Here is a 25,005-nt window from a genome sequence, read left to right as displayed (position 1 = left end):
TGCACTTCGGCATGGTTTATGGTATTTGCCTTCAGCTGCCATAATGTCACTGACACCAGATAGGCGAAGCCTCATCTTATTGTCAAGGTGTGCTACTCTAAGTATACTATTGCTAACATTAAAAGATGTTACTGATATGAGATTTTGCTTGGAGTTATGTTTCTGGCAAAACATACACAACTTCCAGTTCGTAGCAGCAACAGCAGTCCTTGTCAATGTGTAGTCCTTTCCAACCGAATCCCCAAAATTGAAATGAGAGGGATGGCAAAGTGGCTCACTGGAGGTACTGGATGGACTTGGCTCACTGGAGGTACTGGATGGACTTGGCTCACTGGAGGTACTGGATGGACTTGGCTCACTGGAGGTACTGGATGGACTTGGCTCACTGGAGGTACTGGATGGACTTGGCTCACTGGAGGTACTGGATGGACTTGGCTCACTGGAGGTACTGGATGGACTTGGCTCACTGGAGGTACTGGATGGACTTGGCTCACTGGAGGTACTGGATGGACTTGGCTCACTGGAGGTACTGGATGGACTTGGCTCACTGGAGGTACTGGATGGACTTGGCTCACTGGAGGTACTGGATGGACTTGACTCACTGGAGGTACTGGATGGACTTGGCTCACTGGAGGTACTGGATGGACTTGGTTCACTGGAGGTACTGGATGGACTTGGCTCACTGGAGGTACTGGATGGACTTGGCTCACTGGAGGTACTGGATGGACTTGGCTCACTGGAGGTACTGGATGGACTTGGCTCACTGGAGGTACTGGATGGACTTGGCTCACTGGAGGTACTAGATGGACTTGACTCACTGGAGGTACTGGATGGACTTGGCTCACTGGAGGTACTGGATGGACTTGGCTCACTGGAGGTACTGGATGGACTTGGCTCACTGGAGGTACTGGATGGACTTGGCTCACTGGAGGTACTGGATGGACTTGGCTCACTGGAGGTACTGGATGGACTTGGCTCACTGGAGGTACTGGATGGACTTGGCTCACTGGAGGTACTGGATGGACTTGGCAGTGATTTTTTAAGTCTCTCAATTTTGCCTTTATGGGTGAACTCAGCAAAGCAATTTCTGTGCCACACAACTGGATGTTTTTCATCTGATTGAATGTATTCTTCAATACGGTCAATTGCATTCAGATTTTTCACATCTTTTACTTTCCCACGGGTTTGTGCCGCAAGTTCTAAAGTTTGCAATCCTTTTTCTGTTCCGGCATGCAATACATCTTTATTTCAGAGACTTGACAGATAAGGCATGCAGTGGCTTGTGTGGAAGAAGTCCGGTTTTTTTCAGGCTTGTGTCTTGCTCCATGTTGCAGCCATCCATGACAGTCTGGAAAAGAAAATACATAACACTCATACTACAACATTTTTGTCCCCAAAAATGTGGGTATAGCCACCAAAATCAACTTTCTACATTGTTTAGCAGCTGAAATTTAAGCTTTTTAGTGTGAATTGGCGGCCATTTTGAATTTTGTCATTTTGGGCATGTTAACTTCAAAATTCAGCTTGGCAACATTGTTTTTTGGATTCAGCAGACAAAAACACATAGAAAAAGATATGTTGCCGAATTTCTCAAAGAAACTCCCGTGGATTCATTGATTGGCAACTTTTGGAAATATCCGACCAGTCTATTTGCGTATTTTGGTTCAGGTCCGAATCCAGATCCGGCCTATTCAGTGGGACACAAAACGTAACTTGCGGAGGGATGCTCTCTACTTCGTGCATTTCTAGTTTAACCGGGTTGGCGTGTCTCTTGCGAAGAGTTGACAAATTATTGCCGGCACCCTGAACAAATGTCAAATTCTTGCCAGTCAACAACACGATTGGTCAACCGATTTGTGAAAATCTTGACCCGCACCTGTTCCCACTGCTACAACTGTTCCCACAGCCAGACTCCAAAATAAGGGAGAGGTATCTGACGAAGAAGAGAAAGTTAAAGGTGATACGAATGTCTATCGAGAAGTGCAAATGACAAGCGTCAGGAGATACCTGATCTGAAGAGACGGATGTGAATTATTATTATTGTTATTTTTTGGTATACAAGATCGAGGCTCGTGTAAGAGCTGACATTAATCACAAAGAAACATAAACGGACACATAAAACATACAATAAAGGGAGGTGGAGACAAAACGGGGAGAGAGAGGGAAGCACACAAACACAACAGTAGAGAACAGGGACATCGGGAGATCTGTCAGAAGGGAGAGGGCTGGGGGGGCAGGGGGAGGGGAGGGGGTGGAATGGGTACACGGTACAAAACAAATTGACACTACAAGGAATTTCAGGAATGAAGTCGAGGATTGTAGATTGAAAAATGTGGATTTGGGGTTTATTAACGGGGGTAGAAAGGATCAAGGTTTTGGATGGGGGAAGATAAGAGATGGTGGTGAACAGCTGTTTTAAAGACCTGGAGGGAGGAGTGGGATTGAAGAGAGTGAGGGAGTTTATTGCAGAGGTGGGAAAAAAGAGGAATGAAGGAGTGAAGGTGAGTAGAGATATCAGGTATGAAGGTGCTTGGTAGGGTAGCACAGTGTAGTGTTGCTGTGTGCTGTGTGAATGCAGAAAACACAAACAACCGATGCAGTCTGATTTTCACCTGCCTGACTGCATTCTTATTCTGACGATGTTTCTTATTTGTGACATTTATTTAACGACGGCTTTACAAAATCTTCATTTTCTGCAGGAATGCTGAGCCTCAAGTATCAAATGCATCTGTTGATGAAGAGCTGCCAACTGGTGAGTTTTGAGATTCAAACTTCACAAAATAAATTATCTCATTTACAAGCGCAAGAAGAGACACCTGAAAATGTTTTGTTGTTGTTTTGTTTCTTTTTCAATTTGCCGGTGGTGGCTGCTTGTCCCTCACGTCAGTGACACAAACGACTTCCTCTCTTTGCCGGTGGTGGCTGCTTGTCCCTCACGTCAGTGACACAAACAACTTCCTCTCATCACAGTAACCTTTCCCGTGAATGCTCCAAACTTTTTGCTTTGATCTTCTGGTAATGCCATGGCGGAGTTTTTGCTGCTTCACTTGGTCACAGGTGTAACTTTAGTGCAGATGGACCCAATGTGTAATATTTGGCCATGCTGAGCATCACCTCAACCAATACAAAACAATTGGTAATATTGATGGAAGAGGAGGAAGGCGAGGACTAAAATGGAAGCACTCTTATCTGAGTTTTGCGTCCAGATTTTGGCAGTTTCACCAGAAGAGGGCTGACGGATCTTGTGCGTCCTGAAGGAATACTTGAGGGACGGAGCACAGACAGAGCAGGGGGAGCTAGGCCGGAGAGGAGTAGTCGGTAGAAGAAAGACCACCAAACCTGCCTGCGGTGAGAGAGTGAAAGGCCCTCGGACATCGGAGGCCCCCAGACATCACCACCCCTCTCTCCCAGGCTGCTCCCAAATAGAGTGCATGTTTCTACTGTTTGTAAAATATTTGCGTTTTCCAACAGGCTCCACATCCCACACATTGTTGAAGAAACACTTTCAAAAATGGAGGCAGCCTGTGCAAGATGGGTACAGAAAGAAAACTTTGAAAAGGGTCAGCACAATTGCATATCATTTCAGTCCCAGCAACACATGACAAAACTCCTCTCTCCATTCCCCTGTTTTTTACGCATTCCAGATATTCCTTGTGTTTCAAAAACATTTACGTGTGTATGTTTAAACCTTTCTGTGAAATGTATTACTCTGGGCACACAAAGCAAAGGGCAGGGCTAAGCAGTTCGTTGAGTCTGTCTGTCTGTCTGTCTGTCTGTCTACAAACGTTACTTTATGATCGAGGAACAATTTGTTTTAAATTGAATGTTATATTTTGAACACCAATCGGAAAACAAACCTGTAGTTTAACACCGACTTTGAATTGATCCTGATCACGCGCAGAGATCACTCTTCCCACCCCGCTCTCTTCATATTCTCGTCACAAAGCGAATATGCGTTACCCTCCAACGCGAATATGCGTTACCCTCCAAATCGAATATGCGTTACCCTCCAAAGCGAATATGCGTTACCCTCCAAAGCGAATATGCGTTACCCTCCAAAGCGAATATGCGTTACCCTCCAAAGCGAATATGCGTTACCCTCCAAAGCGAATATGCGTTACCCTCCAAAGCGAATATGCGTTACCCTCCAAAGCAAATATGCATTACCCTCCAAAGCGAATATGCGTTACCCACCAAAGCGAATATGCGTTACCCTCCAACGCGAATATGCGTTACCCTCCAACGCGAATATGCGTTACCCTCCAAAGCGAATATGCGTTACCCTCCAAAGCGAATATGCATTACCCTCCAAAGCGAATATGCATTACCCTCCAACGCGAATATGCGTTACCCTCCAAAGCGAATATGCGTTACCCTCCAACGCGAATATGCGTTACCCTCCAAAGCGAATATGCGTTACCCTCCAAAGCGAATATGCGTTACCCTCCAACGCGAATATGGGTTACCCTCCAACGCGAATATGCGTTACCCTCCAAAGCGAATATGCGTTACCCTCCAAAGCGAATATGCGTTACCCTCCAACGCGAATATGCGTTACCCTCCAAAGCGAATATGCGTTACCCTCCAAAGCGAATATGCGTTACCCTCCAAAGCGAATATGCGTTACCCTCCAAAGCGAATATGCGTTACCCTCCAACGCGAATATGCGTTACCCTCCAAAGCGAATATGCGTTACCCTCCAAAGCGAATATGCGTTACCCTCCAACGCGAATATGCGTTACCCTCCAAAGCGAATATGCGTTACCCTCCAAAGCGAATATGCGTTACCCTCCAAAGCGAATATGCATTACCCTCCAACGCGAATATGCGTTACCCTCCAAAGCGAATATGCGTTACCCTCCAACGCGAATATGCGTTACCCTCCAAAGCGAATATGCGTTACCCTCCAAAGCGAATATGCGTTACCCTCCAAAGCGAATATGCATTACCCTCCAACGCGAATATGCGTTACCCTCCAAAGCGAATATGCGTTACCCTCCAACGCGAATATGCGTTACCCTCCAAAGCGAATATGCGTTACCCTCCAACGCGAATATGGGTTACCCTCCAACGCGAATATGCGTTACCCTCCAAAGCGAATATGCGTTACCCTCCAAAGCGAATATGCGTTACCCTCCAACGCGAATATGCGTTACCCTCCAAAGCGAATATGCGTTACCCTCCAAAGCGAATATGTGTTACCCTCCAAAGCGAATATGCGTTACCCTCCAACGCGAATATGCGTTACCCTCCAAAGCGAATATGCGTTACCCTCCAAAGCGAATATGCGTTACCCTCCAACGCGAATATGCGTTACCCTCCAAAGCGAATATGCGTTACCCTCCAAAGCGAATATGCGTTACCCTCCAAAGCGAATATGCGTTACCCTCCAAAGCGAATATGCATTACCCTCCAACGCGAATATGCGTTACCCTCCAAAGCGAATATGCGTTACCCTCCAACGCGAATATGCGTTACCCTCCAAAGCGAATATGCGTTACCCTCCAAAGCGAATATGCGTTACCCTCCAAAGCGAATATGCATTACCCTCCAACGCGAATATGCGTTACCCTCCAAAGCGAATATGCGTTACCCTCCAAAGCGAATATGCGTTACCCTCCAAAGCGAATATGCATTACCCTCCAAAGCGAATATGCGTTACCCTCCAAAGCGAATATGCGTTACCCTCCAACGCGAATATGCATTACCCTCCAAAGCGAATATGCGTTACCCTCCAAAGCGAATATGCGTTACCCTCCAAAGCGAATATGCGTTACCCTCCAACGCGAATATGCGGTACCCTCCAAAGCGAATATGCGTTACCCTCCAAAGCGAATATGCGTTACCCTCCAAAGCGAATATGCGTTACCCTCCAACGTGAATATGCGTTACCCTCCAAAGCGAATATGCGTTACCCTCCAACGCGAATATGCGTTACCCTCCAAAGCGAATATGCGTTACCCTCCAACGCGAATATGCGTTACCCTCCAAAGCGAATATGCGTTACCCTCCAAAGCGAATATGCGTTACCCTCCAACACCGGGTACCTTTGATTGTATATATTTTGAATAAAAGCTCTGCGTATTTATTTCGCTGTGACGTCGGAAGGATTAATTGCACTTCACACCATGTGAGCAATCCTGCGACGGAATCTGGTGATTACTTATTTCAGCAAAAACAGAAGAAGCTGGAATTACTGAAATATTCAACGGAACATGGAATAAGAGAGAACAAACAAGGTTTCATTATTACGATTGTGGTTTGTTTGTGCTAATGTCACTTGTTACGTAATAACGTTTGTATTAAATGTCTGGTAAATAACATTTTCATCCTGGAAAACTCCTGGAAATCTGGTCTTCCATGGCTGTGCAAACAATGATTACGACCCCTTTCAGCCATATTTGAGCCCACAATCTCTGAGATGCCATTCATGTCGTGCCAGTCCAGTGCCCTCACTACCATTCCACCTTGGAAATGTCTGTGAAATCGAAAATGATGGCCCTTCAGTCCCTCAAACTGTCCCCTGTGTAGCTACAAATGTTGATATGACTGGTATGCTATATCCGTTGCTTTGTTTATCTGAAACTCTCCCTCACCACTTCTGATGTTCGGTCCATGTCTATCTCATCTGTCTTTGTATGCTCTGGCAATGGAGAGACCTTTCACCCTCTATCCTCTGGCTCTTCAACAAGCGTCGACCTCTGTATGTAAAAACTACAGTTGATAACAACAGTAACATCAAACAATTTGTCTCATTGCAGTTTGCAGGCAAAACTACAGCACAAATACAAAAAGAGAGTGACGTCAGCAGAGGTAAGTCATGAAAAATTGAACAATGTATGAGATGCAATTGTCTCCTGTTCTGTGGCTCACAGGTAATTCTCTTATTTGCCTTTTAGTGCCGTCCGGTCCCTCCTGCACTTCAGTTCGAGATGTTGGAGACAACTCTTCATATTCAAGAGGGTGTGACGAAAAGTAACTCTTCCAAATAGTCAGGTTCACAATGTCAATAAATTATATTTCGTTCAAAATCATGGTAGATTAGCAAACCTATACATTTTTGGAAAGGTTATAGCATAAGGAAACTAAAAATCAATGTTTACATTTGGAGAGATACCTGTATGGCGGCCATTTTGGATTTTCAAAATGGCCACCGTAAAATACATATTTTGTTCTATTTCTGCCTCTAATTACCCTAAAAACTTTTTAAAATATACTAAACCTATATTTTCAGGGACAAGGAATCCAATGAAAGTATCAAATTAGTGCTATGGGGAATGGTAAGACACGAATCAAAGGTTTTGAATTGCAAAATACTGTCTTTATATTCGCGATAAGTTGCATAATCAAATACATGTTATCATTTTGTACAGGCAGTTAATAACATCAAAATGTGTCACAATAATTCATATCACCAAACATACACAGGCAGTCAGCAAAATCATATATACAAATGCGGTCAGTATAACTTCACATCTACACAGGCAGTTAATGACATCAAACATACACAGGCAGTCAATGGCATCAAACATACACGATTATAGAATATGCCATTTAGAGTTCATCATCACCGTCCTGGGTGTCCTATCCGACAATATAGTCCGCATCGTTTTCACAGTCCGTTCCACACAAGCAAAGGTCGGTCAAATTGATTGGCAAATCGAATTGGTCGAATGGTCGATCGAATCGAATTCGATGAATCGAATCGAATCGAATCGAATCGATCAAATTGGTCGAATGGTCGAATGGTCGATCGAAGCGATTGGTCGAATGGTCGAATGGTCGAATTGGTCGAATGGAATTGGTCGATTGGTCGAATTGGTCGAATCGAATTGGTCGGAATTGGCAAATGTAAACATTGATTTTCAGATTTTCCATGTAATAACGTTTCCAAAATGTATAGGTTTGCTAATCTACCATGATTTTGAACGAAAAAACATTGTGAACCTGACTAAAAAGATCAAATGCTCTTTATCCGTACGCTAAGCCTGGTGTTCGCTTATTGGTTAAGGTGCTGCCTTGACACCTTGGGGTCATGAGTTTGAGCCACTTTCGGGCCGTTGAATTAACACCAGGTGAGTTTACTCAGCCTGTCATCTTTCCTAGGTTGGCAAAATGAGTACCAACTTACTGGTAATGGGGGGCATTGCATCAGCGGCACAGCCGCACCCCCAGAAGGTGATGCAGCCAAGTGGTCACAGGCTCCATACGAACCACCACCTTCCATATGATGTATGCTGTTCTTAGCATTCAAATTACATCTTAAATATTGGTTTCTATAAAATCAAATCTGTAACCTAGTAACATGAGTGATAAAATAGAAAACATATGAGAAAATAGTTGGCACAAATTAGAAAGATGTATGTCATGCCACAAGTAGTAAGCTGTTAAAGTTGTGGAGTTTGGGCCGAAAATTGGTCACACTTTGGCCCCCCTCTTATGGTTAAACTGCCAAAATCAAGAATCTCTGCTCACCTTCACTCCTGCATTCCTCTTTTCTCACACATCTGGAACATACTCCCTCACTCTTTTCAATCCCACTCCTCCCTCCAGGTCTTTAAAACAGCTGTTCACCACCATCTCTTATCCTCCCGATCCAAAACCTTGATCTTTTCTACCCCTGTTAATTCATTTTTTTGAAATACCGACTTCTTTCCTGGAAGTTCTAGCAGTGTCCATGTGTTTTTTTTTTTTACCTCAACCACCCCCCACCCCCCTTCCCACGCCTCCTCTCCCCAAGCCCTCTCCCTCCCACAGATCTCCCAATGTCCCTGTTCTCAAATTTTGTACTTGTGTGCTTCCCCCTCTCTCCCCATCCTGTCTCCTGCTCCCTTTATTTCGTCTTATGTGTCCGTTTGTTTTTTTTCATTAATGTTTGCTCTTACACGAGTCTCGATCTTGTATAAAAATCAAAACAAAAAAAACTTTGGTCACCCTCTTAACAAACAAAACAAAACTAACCCTAACCCTAACAACCCTAACCCTAACCCGAACAACTTGGTGATGTCCTTGCAAAATCCTTGCAACTGTGATGTCCCAGTGTACTTATTATTATTATTATTATTATTATTATTAATATTACTATTATCGCAAAGGTAGCCGGCATTGCTGGAGAGTCCCTTCATGGCGTGTCCAGAAAATTCTGGTCACGTGGGCCATGTACACCATTTTGTTTCCATTCACCGTGAATCGGCCAGTTCCATTCTTGCAAAACGCCAGGATTCTGTGCACTAATCGGTCGGAAAAGGGATTCAAAATGTGTAATGTCCCCAGGATCCAGTATCACTCCTTGAAGTTCATCAACAAATGTTTATTGCAAGCAAAAACCAAAGTCATTCAGCAGAAGCAATAATCACATCAAACATCTCCATTTCCGGCATGGCGCTCTCGCGAAGCTCCACCCTTCCGGATCCGGATGTATATTTTTAAAACTTCGAACATAACATCCGAAACATCCGAAATAACATCTTTTCCGCATATGGATTCTATGATGGTGAGCTGCCCAGGCCCTGATGCAGCAAAGCTGCCCCAAACCATAATATTTCCACGACCATGCTTTACAGTTGGTATCAGGTTCTTGTGTCCAAATGCTGTCTTTGGTTTTCGCCAAACATGTCTTCTGATACTGTGGCCAAATAGCTCTACCTTTGACTCATCTGTCCAGAGCACATTGTTCCAGAAGTGCGGGTCTTTGCCTAGGTGTTCATTAGCAAACTTTAGTCTTGCCCTGATGTGCTTTGTGGACAGCAAAGGTTTCCGCCTGGCACACCTCCCATGTAGATCAAATGTGTGCAGCCTCTTTCTAATGGTAGACTCGTGCACTTTGACATCGACAGTGGCAAGAGCTACCTGTAGGTCCCGTGATGACATTCTGGGGTTCTTAGAGACTTCTTTCAGCATCTTGCGGTCTGCTCTCGGGCTGAACTTGCTGGGGCGGCCTGGCCTGAACAAGTTGGCAGTTGTTTGGAATCTTCTCCACTTGTAGATGATCTTCCAGACAGTTGAATGATTGATTTCAAATTGTTTGGAGATCTTTTAAAATCCCTTCCTAGACTCGTAGGCATCTATAACCTTCTTTCTGAAGGCCTCAGGGAGCTCTTTTGATCTGGGCATGGTGACGCCGCACACTTCAACAACAAAGAGCAAACCAAACTAAATGTCTGAGGTTTAAATAAGACAGGTTCCTCCAAGATACTCTCTAACGATGTTCTAATCATTTGCACCTGAGCTGGTGCACCTGATTCTAATTTTAGGTATTTGAAGGAGTGATAAATGTAGGAGTGTACTTACTTTTTCCACATGCGAAATTTGCATTCATGTTTATTTAAATTATACAATGGACTACAAAATGTAAATGTTTCATGAAATTTGTTATGTTATATCACCTTTATCTATCAATATTGTTGAAATGAAGATCAAATAGCTGTATGTTGAAAGATGTTGAAAAAGTCAAAACTTTACATGGGGTGTACTTACTTTTTCATGTGACTGTATTTATCAATATTTTAGATGGTGATTGTTCTTTTAAGAGAATAAAGTTATTATAGTGGGGCAACTTAGCATAACAATTGTGCATTTTGTGAGGAAAGCACCAAATTTGGCACACTAGTAAACTATCCTATTATGAACAGATTTGGAAATTGGGCCATCTCAAATTCAGCCCCTGATGGCTGTGGCAGCCATTTTCCAAAATGACACCTTCAGCTTGCTCCGACGAATTGCATCATCAATTGGCTTGGTCCTTTCCACCAGGCATTCTCTGGTGAAAGCCTGGAACTGCTCTTGGCCAATCTTCTTCACATTCCTGACAGTCTCAACTGCAGCAGGACCTGCAATTTCCTTTGTGTCAAGGACAACCAGATCCATGCTCTCTTCCTCAAAGGGGTTGCCAAGCTCTTCGATGACGCTGACAAGGGCGCGGACATCCTTGGCGAAAGAGGTCTGCACACTTGGTGTCTGGTCGTGATGACGTGTGTCCTCTCGCCTCCCCCAGTGTTGATGGCCATCTTGGAACTCTTCTATGGCCCTGGCAACTTCTGGCCCGGCAATCATTCAACGCCGCAGGGCACTTGGGTTGGCAGTGAGGCCGACTGCTCCACCATCTCCTTTGATGCAGGCGTTATTCTGTTCATGCGGCTGGTCGATTGGGATCGAAGAGAACACCTTCTTCGTCTTTTGTACAGGGAAGTTGCCAGCCCTGAATTCTCTGGCTACATCTGGGTGCTTCATTGGGAGTGCAACCATGTCCCTCAGGTGAACAGGGACCCACCTGGCATAGTGTGCGTGGTCTAAGGCATGGAACCATGGGGCCAGTTCCATCAGGGCATCAAGGTACATCGTGAATGAAGCCTGCCGCAGAGAACGCACGCAGACCAGTACCAACATCTCTAGTTCCAGCACAGTTGCCCAGTACTGAAAGTTGGGAATGTCTTCTCCTCTCTGGTGACACCCGTCTTCGAACTCAGGCAGGTCTTCTGCATCATCAGCATATGTCATACAGTGGCGTTCATACGCACGGTGTTGCAGGATGTGCAGTGCCGCTGCAGTGATTTGATGAGCTCTTCTTGTGCGGGTGACGTGGGCAGCTCGCAGGAAGGAGTCGGCCGTCCCTGGCGTTGCAATCTCAGCTTTCAAATCTGCAAAATCTGCAAATCTTGCAAAAATCAAATCTCTGAATCTGAGATGGCCCAATATCCAGATCTTTTCATAATATGATAGTCTACTAGACTAGTGTGCCAAATTTGGTGCTTTCCTCACAAAATGCACAATCGTTATGCTATATTTAGTTTAACTGCCAGACTATTACCTAAAAATGAAGCACAAATATTCGTTGGGTCTCTGTACAGTATAATGAAAAATGGGGAGCGTTAATAAGCTAAATGCAGACCATTGACTTCAATGTGTTTTAGTAGTAGGTAAATGGGCTTAGAAAAAGAGGAAAAAGGGGTGATTTAGTGCTTTTCAATGCGCTTTCCCCATTCACTTGCATGTTAATTCAAAGGTGAGCCAGAAAGGCCTGGCATTTATCCTCTACTGACAGATACAGAGACAGAAAGACAGAGACAGAGACAAAAAGAGATAGACAGAGACAGAAAGAGAAAGACAGAGACAGAAAGAGAAAGACAGAGACAGAAAGAGAAAGACAGAAATAGGAAGACAGAGACAGAAAGAGAAAGACAGAGACAGAAAGAGAAAGACAGAGACAGAAAGAGAAAGACAGAGACAGAAAGACAAAGACAGAGACAGAAAGACAAAGACAGAAAGAGAAAGACACAAAGAGAAAGACACAAAGAGAAAGACAGAAAGAGAAAGACAAGGAGAAAGACAAAGAGAAAGACAGAAAGAGAAAGACAGAAAGAGAAAGAGAAAGAGAAAGACAGAAAGAGAAAGACAGAGACAGAAAGAGAAAAACAGAGACAGAAAGAGAAAGACAGAAAGAGAAAGACAGACAGAGAAAGACAGAAAGAGAAAGACATAGACAGAAAGAGAAAGACAGAGACAGAAAGCGAAAGACAGAGACAGAAAGAGAAAGACAGAAAGACAGAAAGACTTAAAAGTTTTATGTCATGTTCAAAAGGCACACTGGCAGATGGCTGAGTGATGACTCGTGACACACGACGACAAGGACACAAGCCACTCTTTGTCGCACCCACTGGGGGTACCCCAGGTTGGGAATCCCTACTCCACAGGATGCATGTTGAATGATCTGGCGTTCATGCTCCCTCTACAGGATGCATGTTGAATGATCCGGTGTTCATGCTCCCTCTACAGTCCTGCGTTCCACAACCTTTTTAGCCCAGGACCCAATAAAAAATCCCAGGCATCCAGTCGCAACCCATCGAACCCCCCCCCACCCCCACCCCCACAAACCGTCATGGGAATATCGATTGCTTATGACGTTAATATTGTCGTGCGTAGCCTCGGGTTAATACCAGAGGCTCACGGGTGGACCGAAAACGGCTTTAATTGAGGCTATGGCCAATACGGATTTTGCTATGGTTGCGCGGGAGGAAGAAGGAAAGTGGGAGCTGCGGTAAAAGCTTACCTGGAGTGCGCTGACTGCAGCTTCGATCCTGCAAGGAAATTAACTCGACACGGACACAAGCTTTTGAATGGAAGGGGAAAATAATACAAGGGTTTATTAAATAAAGGCAGGGACAGGAAAAGCACGCGCCAGTAAATCTAATTCCTAAATCGGGATCCCGCACACCAGGCCTCAAACACAAACAGGGGGATGAATCACGAAAATAACACGTCTGTTATGTAATTGTAAAATGTGGAGCTCGGTCTTATCTGTCCCTGTCGTCTTGTCCATCCAAGCTCCGCTGCACACTACGAGGCCCCTCGCTCCAACACCACAGCACCGCGAAGGCCCAGGCCAGCGCCCACTCCAGGCTCCTCGTCGACCCCCACGAGGTCCGTGCACCGAAGGTCCAACGCGGGGCTGCACGAAGCAAGCGAACTCAACTCGGACTCGGACTCACAAGCCAACTCTCAAGCCAACTCAACCAGGGCCAAGGCTGCGAGCCAACTCAACCAGGGACAGGACTCTCTCAACTCGGGATCGCACCGGGACTGGTATGGCCAGGAACCTGTGCGCAGAGTTCGGCGCGCTCTTTTTATAATCTCTGGCGGTGACGTCAGCCTCGGCGCGGCACCCAACCAGATCCTCGTAGCTTCCCGCCCTTTTGCCGAACCTCTTCGCGCCTTCCGTGTTGATTTGCACCTTCCGCGTTGACCAATCACAGTCCTCCTGGGCGTGGTTATAGCACGTGGCATGTAGCGTGGTCATAACTCGTGCGTGTAGCGTGCTACGCGAGGCCCAGCGGAGATGAAGCTGGATGCGGTCCACGTGGCGGCGCCCCGAGCCGTCCCCCCCTTGCCTGTTCGTCTTCCCCAGTTATGTCAGGGAAGGGAATTATTTAGTGTTGCAATAAAGAGCCTAACTAAGTGTCCAAATGGGTGCATTGCCAAAAGGGACAAAGGTTTGGCTACCAGGTGTGACATACAGGGGATTTATCTTTTAATCCCTAGACTACTTAACACCCGAACATCCTGGTATGTTCACAGGTATACTCTTACCCAACAAAATGCCTACACATGAAAATTACAGGGCAGATTCCTTACCGCGACAGACGAAGCACGTTACCTATTCAGATCTGGCTGGCTCTACATATCATTACCCCACCCGACATAACAATATCTTGGAAAGGGTTCGGTTCATCATCTTTGTACAGTAGTACAATTCGTAATTGAACAATAAAGCAAAATGATGGCAATCATATCAAACACTGTCCTTATTTTGTTGTTATTTTGTACGGATCTCCACGACCATGAGGAGAGAGAGAGCGAGAGACCACGCCCCCTTGAGAAAGAGCAGCGACTTTGATCACAGACACCGCCCACTTGATATTATTGACAGCCAATCAGGCGTAAACTCCCCGCCTTGTTAGCAGCTTTGGAAGAGATGAATCCGCCCCGACGATGAATCCGGATGAAGATTTAATGAAGAAGATGAAGATGATGATGAAGATGAATCTCACAACATTCAATGGCGGTGTATCTTTTGTGAAATAGAATAAAACTTTAATTATTAAAGTGACACGCCAAGATATTGTGTTTGAACTTTATTTTAATCTTCATCGTGAATAGATGATGAACTTAAAATGTAACATGAACTGATAAACAAAACAAGAATAACTTTTACTGAAAAAAACCCGATATGCATCTGAACTTATATCCAGGTTCAATGTTCCGTTATCATGAACAACATTAAATAAACAACTTTCACTGGTTAAACCCGAAAGTGAAACTTACAAGCCTAATTCAAATGTTCCGTTAGCAACATTGTATATGTAGATGTGGATTATCCACATCAGTGCGATGGTTGACTTTGCATATTGGGTACGAGATCATCGATTCGGCTTTGAAGCGGCGACAATGCGATTCTCAGGTCGGCGCACAGGGCCACCGTCTCCAGTTTGTTTCGATACCTGGACTTCAGATACGTCACCGTTGAGAAACCTGCCTCACACATCCACGTCGTCTCAGGTTGGCGCACAGGGCCACCGTCTCCAGTCTGTTTCGATACCTGGACTTCAGATATGTCACCGTTGAGAAACCTGCCTCACACATCCACGTCGTCTCAGGTTGGCGCACAGGGTCACCGTCTCCAGTGTGTTTCGATACCTGGACTTCAGATATGTCACCGTTGAGAAACCTGCCTCACACATCCACGTCGTCTCAGGTTGGCGCACAGGGCCACCGTCTCCAGTTTGTTTCGATACCTGGACTTCAGATATGTCACCGTTGAGAAACCTGCCTCACACATCCACGTCGTCTCAGGTTGGCGCACAGGGCCACCGTCTCCAGTCTGTTTCGATACCTGGACTTCAGATATGTCACCGTTGAGAAACCTGCCTCACACATCCACGTCGTCTCAGGTTGGCGCACAGGGTCACCGTCTCCAGTGTGTTTCGATACCTGGACTTCAGATATGTCACCGTTGAGAAACCTGCCTCACACATCCACGTCGTCTCAGGTTGGCGCACAGGGCCACCGTCTCCAGTTTGTTTCGATACCTGGACTTCAGATATGTCACCGTTGAGAAACCTGCCTCACACATCCACGTCGTCTCAGGTTGGCGCACAGGGTCACCGTCTCCAGTGTGTTTCGATACCTGGACTTCAGATATGTCACCGTTGAGAAACCTGCCTCACACATCCACGTCGTCTCAGGTTGGCGCACAGGGCCACCGTCTCCAGTTTGTTTCGATACTTGGACTTCAGATATGTCACCGTTGAGAAACCTGCCTCACACATCCACGTCGTCTCAGGTTGGCGCACAGGGCCACCGTCTCCAGTGTGTTTCGATACCTGGACTTCAGATATGTCACCGTTGAGAAACCTGCCTCACACATCCACGTCGTCGTGAATGGCATCAGGAACTTTACCGCGAGATGTGCAACCTCTGGGTACTCATGAGACACTGTCAGTCATAACTTTACAAAAGTGTCCTTCCTGAACAGTGTCTCAGGTGTACCGTCGGACACGATGTCGATCAAGTCCTCTTTCAATCTGTTGGACAAGTTGCAGCACTGCTGAACGTCGACTGAATAAGGGTCTCGGATCCACTACTTCTCCACGCGTCGATCAACAGGAAAGTATTCGTCAAATCGTTTGCGCAGGTTCACCAGATGTTCGACGATGACATCCTCAATGTCCACACGTTCCTCAACACTCTTGCTGAGCAGATCATCCAGGTTTTCGAACATGTCAAATTCATCATTGGTCGGTACTCTTCTCTTCCATAGATCCAGCTTTGACTTGAACGCCGCCATCTTGTCATACATTACGAACACGGATTTCGCCTGCTTGTTCGTTTTGCCCTGGAACGATATGTTCAGATTGTTCAACAAGTTGAAGATGTCGGCCATGTATGCCAATGTTGCGATGAATTTGTTGTTTTTGTAGTGGACTGCCAGGTCTGACCTCGCCACCTCCAAGAATGCGAGGACCTGGTCGCGAAGTTCATACAGTCTTGCCAAAGCGTCTCCTCTGGAGAGCCAGCGAACACCTGCAAAATACAGCACTGTGGTGTGTTCTGCATCTTGCTCCTTACACAGCTCTGCAACAACAACCAATATCCATTACTTCGGCAAGTCCAGGTGACATCTCTTTCGCCGCTAATGCCTCGTAGTGGAGGAAGCAGTGGGTCCAGCTTGCCTCTGCTGCCACATCTTGGATGAGCTTAATGACACCGCTGCGCCGACCTGTCATCGATGCCGCACCATCGGTACAAACGCCAACACAGTCTTCCCACCTGAGGCTATGCAATGCGATGTGTTTGTTGACGACTGCGAATATTTCTGCGGCCGTGGTCTTGGTCTGTAGCTCGTCACACGCCAGAAGATCCTCCATAACATCATCGCCATGCCGATAACAAACAAAGATGAGGATCAACGCCTTCTGTGCGATGTCCATTGACTCGTCCAACTGGATGACAAAGTTGTTGGCCTCTATGTTTGCGTACAGCTGGTGCTCGATGTCTTTGCCCATTAGTAAGGGAAACATGAAAATCTGTTAACTAAATTGTTACCAAAAAATTTCTTCACCAATATGTTTGTAAAGGTGTGTAATAACATGTGTTAAAATGTTGAAGGTCAAGTCCCGTGGGAAACCCAGAAAAAAAGCTGTTGAATTCGGGTACCGAAAAATTATTTTCGAGAATTTTTATTTTTTAAATCGGCCCTTAAGTAACTTATGAGGGGTCAAATAAGGGTTTTTCATGATTCTGAGTTGATTGTTAACATTTATATTTCACCACAGACACTCCTTTGTGGAAAAATAATTTCTAAATATATCTAATTTTCTACTTTGCAGGACATGGAGTCTAGCAATATGGATGAAGACGTTACTCCACCTGTGCTCAATTGCTTCATCTGTGCACGCTCGGATACACCAGCTGAAAGGCTCATACAGGCAACTCCAAAGGGATACTCAACTTTATTGAAACAAGCAGAAACTGTCGAAAATGTTACTGTTGTGGAACGTATGAAGGAGGCTCGAAAGGAAGGAAAACTGAGGTACCACCAGAAGTGTAAAAATGATCTGTACAACAACTTTGTTGCAACCACCAAGAAGTCAGCTCAAGCATCAAAGGCAGAGAAAGAGTCATCAAAGTTGAAGAGAAGACGCACTACTTGTGAGTTCAGTTCATCAACTGGCTGCAGTTCTAGAAGATCACAGTCAGTTGACCTCCTGTATAAGGATGTATGCATTCTTTGCAACCAACCAGCCCAGCTCTACAAAAATAATCCAGCACAAGCTAGAAAGAAATACAGAGTGCCAGATAATTTGACTGCAGATACACTGAAGGCAAGCTTGCTGAAGACAGCACGGAGTCGCGGGGATGACTGGGGCACTGAAGTCACTGGACGCCTGGAAGGGATCAACGACTTGGAAGCAGAAGAAACACTGTACCATTTGCGATGCAAACTTATGTTTGCGAGAGGTGACAGTTTGTCCAAGACTGACGAGGAAGGAAAAAGGAAGAGAGGACAGAGGAGTATTGATGAGGAGCGAGAGGCAGTTTTTATTGAATTCTGCGAATGGTTAGACTCAGAATTAGAGCATGGGGTAATGAACATGGACCAAGTCCATGAAAAGCTGCAGGAGTTTGATCAGTCACCAGAGAAGAGCCTTTCTTATTCAAAGCATTGGCTAAAGATAAAACTTCTAGAGAAATACGAAGACACCTTGTATTTCACAACACAGGAAAGAAGGGCAGATGTACTCTGTCTCAAAGATGGCACCGACAATATTCTGCGAGCGCATCATGCTAATCTTGACCATGGAGATGAGAAGACTCAGATCATAAAGACGGCACTCAAGTTCATATCCAATGATATTGCCTTGATTGATTTAGGTCCAAAGTCATACCCCACCACACACAGTATGACTGACATCGATAGTCAGCTGACACTTGTTCCTGCAAGCCTTCAGATGTTCTTGAGACCGATTGTCAAGACAGACGAAAGAGTTGCCGTTTGGGGGCAGAATTTTATTAAGGCCTGTCGACCTCGGTCTGGAGTATTGCCACACCAAATGGGGCTTGCCATACAACTTGATCATAGATTTGGGTCAAAATGGATGCTCAACAAGTTCCACCGGCTGGGATACACTGAGTCTTACACGGAGACACAAAACTACAAATACAGCTTCCTTAATAGAAGGAGTGGAGATGATGTTCCAGATACTTCTGGCACTCTTGACACCATTGTGGAGGAAACCGATGAACAGATCAATGATGAGGTTGCGGTTGATGCTGCGCTTGAGGATCAATCAGTGATGACAGCCAAAGTGCCAGCCAGTGAAAGTGAATTGTCAAGTAATGATCAGGTGGTCTTTATGGAGGTTGGGGAAACAAACAATGCAGTCACTCAGTTTGTTGGAGACAATATAGATTTAAACATTGTCTCTATTCACGGAAACACTCCCTTTCACTCAATGGGTTGGATCGAAGTCACCTCTCTGGCACCACCTTTGCCAGATCCACAGACAACAGCAGCTTTCCCCCGGGTGAAGTTGAAGGCACTCGACAAAGCTAAGATCCTGAGAGGAACTGAAGTAAAGATTATTCCATTTACAAACAGGAAACAGATAGGAACGAACGCGATCATGTTTCTCCCCCTCGCTGAGCTTTCCTCCTCCCTGGCTCATGATCAGCCACTCCTCACTCCAGGTGACACACTCTGGGCAGCGGGGTGGGTGATCAAAGCCAACGATCCTGAGTTCCCACACTCCAACTGGAATGGCTGGATGAAGAGAATCCATGCTAATGATGCAAAGCAGAGCACATAGATCGAGTTCCTCCCAGTTATTGAAGGAGACCCTAATTACCTCAACACCATCTTCACCACTCTGAAAGAGTGCATACGGCGCGCTGGGGTCGCTATAGTGACCTTTCATCACTTCTGTAATGTCTGCAATGGCATTACATGCAGAAACTGCAGTCATGATGTTGTTGAGTCTGAAGAAGACATAGACAATGACTGTTGAAACTTCTGACATTGTGAATGAGAAATAACTCTCGAGTATTATATATGTATGTGAAATAAAAGCTACTTTGTGTGTAAATGTAAAAGTGAAAATATAAATGTTAACAATCAACTCAGAATCATGAAAAACCCTTATTTGACCCCTCATAAGTTACTTAAGGGCCGATTTAAAAAAATAAAAATTCTCGAAAATAATTTTTCGGTACCCGAATTCAACAGCTTTTTTTCTGGGTTTCCCACGGGAGTTGAACTTCAACATTTTAACACATGTTATTACACACCTTTACAAACATATTGATGAAGAAATTTTTTGGTAACAATTTAGTTAACAGATTTGTGAAATATCTCATAAAATGCCCTTACTACATGTCTATTATCCGTCGTCGAATCATGTCGGCAGAAAGGGGAATGGTGCTTATCTTGGAAGCCGCCGTCTCTCCAAGCACTTCTCTGCACATCGCCTTGGCGCATGGCAGGATGAGTTGCTCTGCAATCCAAGATAAATAAAATAACATGAACATTTCTTTCACTTCATGATTAATCTTGATTTTGCTCCAAGGCAGCGGTTCTTAACCTGGGGGTCGTGACCCCCCATGGGGATCGTTTGGGGTTTTCCGGGGGTCATGAAGGGGTCATAAATAACATATCAATTTGTTGAGCCAATTTTTAGGAACCTAACTATTGAACTACTATGGTTTTAGGTACATGCCACACACAGTATTTTGTTCACGTATGCGCGTACGTCACGACCCCAGGTTAAGAACCGCTGTTTCAAGGCATTATAAAAATTCAATATGTACGATGTGATTGCCGTACGTACTTTTAAAAAAGAGGCAAAGTTTAAGAAAGGCTGTATTGCAACAAACAATAAAACTTACGAAGTTGTGATATACCAACGTATACATGGCACGAGTAATAGCAAGCAAGAACCCGACACATCAATATTCTAAAGACGAAATGAAAAACTAAATTTAACTATACTTACAGCGCCATGTATTACTTTATGAACCTACAAACCGCCAATGCAGTGAAATACCTTTAAGAAAAAAACAAAAAACTTACCCGCAATAGTGTACGGTTTCTTTTCTTTGGCTGTCTTCTCTGCCACCGGGTAGCTGGCTTTGGTCAGTCCCTTCGACGGAAAAACAGCCAAACTCATTACTGACTTGCTGCTGTTCATCTCGCGTTCTTTCCGGAGAAAAAACTCCCGCGACTTGTTCACATGATCTCCATGTTTTTTCTCGAGGTGCCGTTTCAGCTTTTGGGGCCCGAGGGACTCGTTGGCCAACACGTCGAGGCATATCACACACTGTGGTCGATGAACATTGTGCTTATCGATATTCAAGGTGAACCCATAGTTCAGGAACACAGGCTGATACTTTTTAGCCATGGCGAGTACCTTACGCTCACAGCTCAATCTTTCGAATGAAAAGCAATGGACATTCGCGTGTCGGAAACTAAACGTATGAGCTGACTGACCGGATGCACGCGCGGTACATCGGTACATTGTGGTACATCGGTACATCACGGTACATCGGTACATCGCGGTAGAAGAGTCCACACTATAAAGTTTGTGTCGGCGTTCGTTTGATCCCTGTTTTGTTCAGTCGGGAGAAGTAAATCGTCGATAAAGTTTTTTTCCCGAGATTTCTGTAACGATCGTGCGAACCATTGAAAATCCTTCGCGAGCCAAACATTGAGTCGCGACCCATAGGTTGCGGAACGTCACTCAACACGATGCATGTCGAATGATCCGGTGTTCATGCTCCCTCCACAGGATGCATGTCGAATGATCCGGTGTTCAGGCTCCCTCTACAGGATGCATGTTGACTGATCCGGTGTTCATGCTCCCTCTTCAGCAGTGGTTCTTAACCTTTTTAAAGGGGCCGAACCCAAACGAAACCCACCGAACACTCGCGGAACCCCTCAAATTTGACCAAAAATTTAAGAAGAATTGAATCTTAATGCGTTTTCTGTTCTTCTTTTCGGGAGGCGATCTGGGAAATGCGTGGTTTTGTTTTGGCAAGGGCCACCCTCAAATCATTTTCGCATGCAAGCCTGCTCCTTTTCTTTGTTTTAATGTCCACCAGTTTTGAAAACGCGTGCTCGCAGAGATACGTTGTAACGAACGGCGTGAGGATCTCAAGGGCAATTTTAGCGATGTGAGGAAACCCTTCCATTTGGCGTCACCAAAACATTGAGAGCGTTGTTGTACCGAAGAGTTGTTGTTGAGTCTCGCTCTGCTGAAGTTCGATGAGGTCGTCGAGATATTGGTCGTTGACATCTGCCGTTGCAACGTCGAAAGTAAACAGCTGCCGCACCCATGCTGAGTATTGCTCTTGGTCGGGGAAGTAGCCGTCGAATGACTTTTTTTTTTTTTTTTTTTTTTGTATACAAGATCGAGGCTCGTGAAAGAGCTAACATTTATCACACAAAAAGACAAACCGACACACAAAACACAAAAAACAAGGGGAGCGGCAGACAAGATGGGGAGAGAGGGGGAAGGACGCAAAAGAGAGGGGGAAGAGGGGGAAGGACACAAACACAACATTTGAGAGCAGGGACATCGGGAGGACTTGGGGGGAGGTGGGAGAGGAATAAAACATATGAACACCGCAAGGACTCTGGGGTGAATTACCGGGGATAGAAAAGATCAAGGTTTTCGATGGGGGAAGATAAGAGATGGTGGTGAACAGCTGTTTTAAAGACCTGGAGGGAGGAGTGGGATTGAAGGGAGTGGGGGAGTTTGTTCCAGAGGCGGGAGAAAAGGGGAATGAAAGAGTGAAGGTGAGCAGAGAGCCTAGACTTTGGCAGTTTAACCATAAGAGGGTTGCAGGCAGATCTTGTGCGACCTGAAGGAATATTGGGGGGACAGAGCACAGAGAGAGCTGGGGGAGCAAGGCTGGAGAGGAGTCGGTAGAAGAAAGAAAGACCACCAACCTGCCTGCGGTGAGTGAGTGAAAGGCCCTCGGTGTTGACTACATCGCAGGAGATTCCAATGATTCTGAAAGCTTTGGCCTCAACAGCGTGAAGCCGAGCAAGGTGTGAGGCAGGAGCACCAGCCCAGAGGGGGGAACAGTATTCCATTGAGCTGTGGATGAAAGCCTTGTATGTGGTGAGGAGCTCAGGTGTGCCAAGGAAGGACTTCGCACGACGGAGGATGCCCAGTCGGCGACTGGATTTGGAGGCCAGCTTGGAAATGTGGTTTTCCCAAGAAAGATCATGGCAGATAGTGAGACCCAAAAGCTTGAGCGACAGAACTTCTTGGAGAGGATTGTTGAGAAAGTAGATGGGAGGGTTGTCCAGTCGGTCCTTTCGGAGAGACATTGTAAGAGTGTGAGATTTGTCAGGATTGAAAGACATGTTCCACTTGTTTGACCAGTCTGTGATTTTGTCCAGGTCTGCAGAGAGTGAGGAGGCTGCAGACTGCCGATCTGAGGGATGAGGAATGGAGCGACAGAGAGTAGAGTCGTCAGCAAAGAGATAGAGAGGATTTTCAAGAGTCAGAGAGATCATTGATGAAGACCAGAAAAAGCACAGGGCCCAGAACACTACCTTGGGGAACTCCAGCCTGAACAGGAAGAGGAGATGAGAGAAACCCATTCAGGGCCACACGTTGACTACGACCAGAGAGGAAGTCCGCCAGCCATGCGTGGAGATTTCCATGGATACCAAAGGAGGAGAGTTTGGTGAGCAGAGTAGGGTGCCAGACCGTATCGAAGGCACGTGAAATGTCAAGGGAGACAGCTCTAATTTCCTGTTTGGCGTTGAGGACCTCCTCATCCAAGTGCGAGGACCTCCTCATCCTCCATCCAAGACTTTCCCAGCTCATCCAAGTGCGTGGCAATCGCTTGCTTCAGCTCCCCCGGTACAGCAGTGCCTCCAACTTCAGACTCATCTTCGATCCGGCTCACGCACTCGTCCAGTAGCGAAAAGTTTGCAAAGTTGTCGTACTCTGTTCGCCGCCTCCACAATGGTAACTTCTTTTTGAAAGCGCTCAGCTTTTCTTGAGATTCGATGACATTCACTCCACCGCCCTGCATCTGGCAATTGAGATGAATGAGTGCGTCGAAGATGTCAGCCAAGTACGCCAAGGCGAGGATGAACTCTGACTCTTGGAAGTGCGTTGCATGGCAATGCTGGTGTTCTCACAAAAACAGGGCTAATTCTACACGCAAGGCAAAAAACGGCTCACTACCTTCCCTCGTGATAACCATCGAACGTTAGAGTGGTAGAGAAGAACTTCGAATTCAGAGCCAATTTCATTGCACAGCTCATTGAAGATGTGATGATTCAGAGCACGGCTTCGCACGTAATTCACAGTTTCAACGACGATTTTCAGAACATTGGCCAGTTTGGAGGCAGGATTTTTGATGCCAGCGCGTGTCTGTGCAGAACGCAGTGCATGACGATGATGTGTGGTGCATCGGCCTTCACCAGCATTCCAAAACCGGAGTTGCATCCCAGCATGGCTGGAGCTCTGTCCGAGGAAACTGCAGACACCATGTTCCACGAGAGGCCATTGCTTCTGAAGAAGTCGTCCACAAGCTTCCTCACGTCAGCTGCCTTCGTCGTTGTTGTGAGAGGCTTGCAGAAGAGAAAGTCTTCCTTGATCTCGTCTCCTTTGACATAACGCACAAATAAGATGAGCTGGCTCAAATTCGAAACGTCGGTGGTCTCGTCGAGTTGAAGGCTGAATTTCGTTGGGCTCGTGACTAAATCTGCAACTACCTGGGCGAGGATGTCGTCGCTCATGTCGTCTATTCTGCATCTGATGGTGTCGTTTGAGAGTGGAACAAGAGACAACTTGTTTTCAGCAGCTTTTCCCAGCATGATGTTGGCCATCTTCAACGCAGCCGGTTTGATGAGTGTCTCGCCAACGGTGTGCGGTTTGCCCTGCTTTGCGGTCAGGTACGCAACTTCATATGACGCGGTGAGGATCGGTTTGTCAATTGGAACGAAGCCGAGAGTGGGCAAGGTAGCACTTGCATCAAATCGGACTGTCTTCAATTTGAATTCATCCAGCGTTGTGTCTTTGTACTGCCCCTCGCCGTGCAGTTTTTTGAAGTGTTCCGTAGTTTTGCTGGTGCTAGGCTGGAGTTGCTCAACTTGACATTGCAAAGCATGCATTGAGGACGTTGACTTTCGTCCCGTTTCGTCAAACACGTGAACCCGTACCGCACGTAATCCTCCGACCACTTCCTTTTTTTGCTTGACATACTGCAAAAAAAAAAAAAAAAAGAAGGAACAAACTTATCTTAATTGAGTTTGGGTAAATAATTATATGACAAAAATTTAAAAAGGAACATGCTTAAATATAATCAGTACCCCTCTGAAAACTGAGAAATTTTAACGAAGAAAACACAACTTATAGTTATGATGACGGGATTTATTATCTACTCAACTCGATGTCACCTCAAATCCCATTATAATATTACATAGAAAAC

At 45.6% G+C, this 25,005-nt stretch overlaps 1 long non-coding RNA gene across 1 annotated transcript; it reads left to right on the top strand.

Moving 5' to 3' along the window:
• The first annotated feature begins 2,648 nt into the window (after positions 1–2,648).
• LOC137436309 (uncharacterized) lies at positions 2,649–6,813 on the top strand. The gene is made up of 3 exons (XR_010986254.2): positions 2,649–2,752; positions 3,472–3,560; positions 6,762–6,813. It is a non-coding gene; the product is annotated as an uncharacterized LOC137436309 (long non-coding RNA).
• The last annotated feature ends 18,192 nt before the right edge of the window (positions 6,814–25,005 follow it).

Source organism: Myxine glutinosa, chromosome 11, assembly GCF_964187855.1.
Source record: "Myxine glutinosa chromosome 11, kmMyxGlut1.1, whole genome shotgun sequence".
Lineage (NCBI taxonomy): Eukaryota > Metazoa > Chordata > Myxini > Myxiniformes > Myxinidae > Myxine > Myxine glutinosa.
This window is presented reverse-complemented; position numbering and strand designations above follow the sequence as displayed.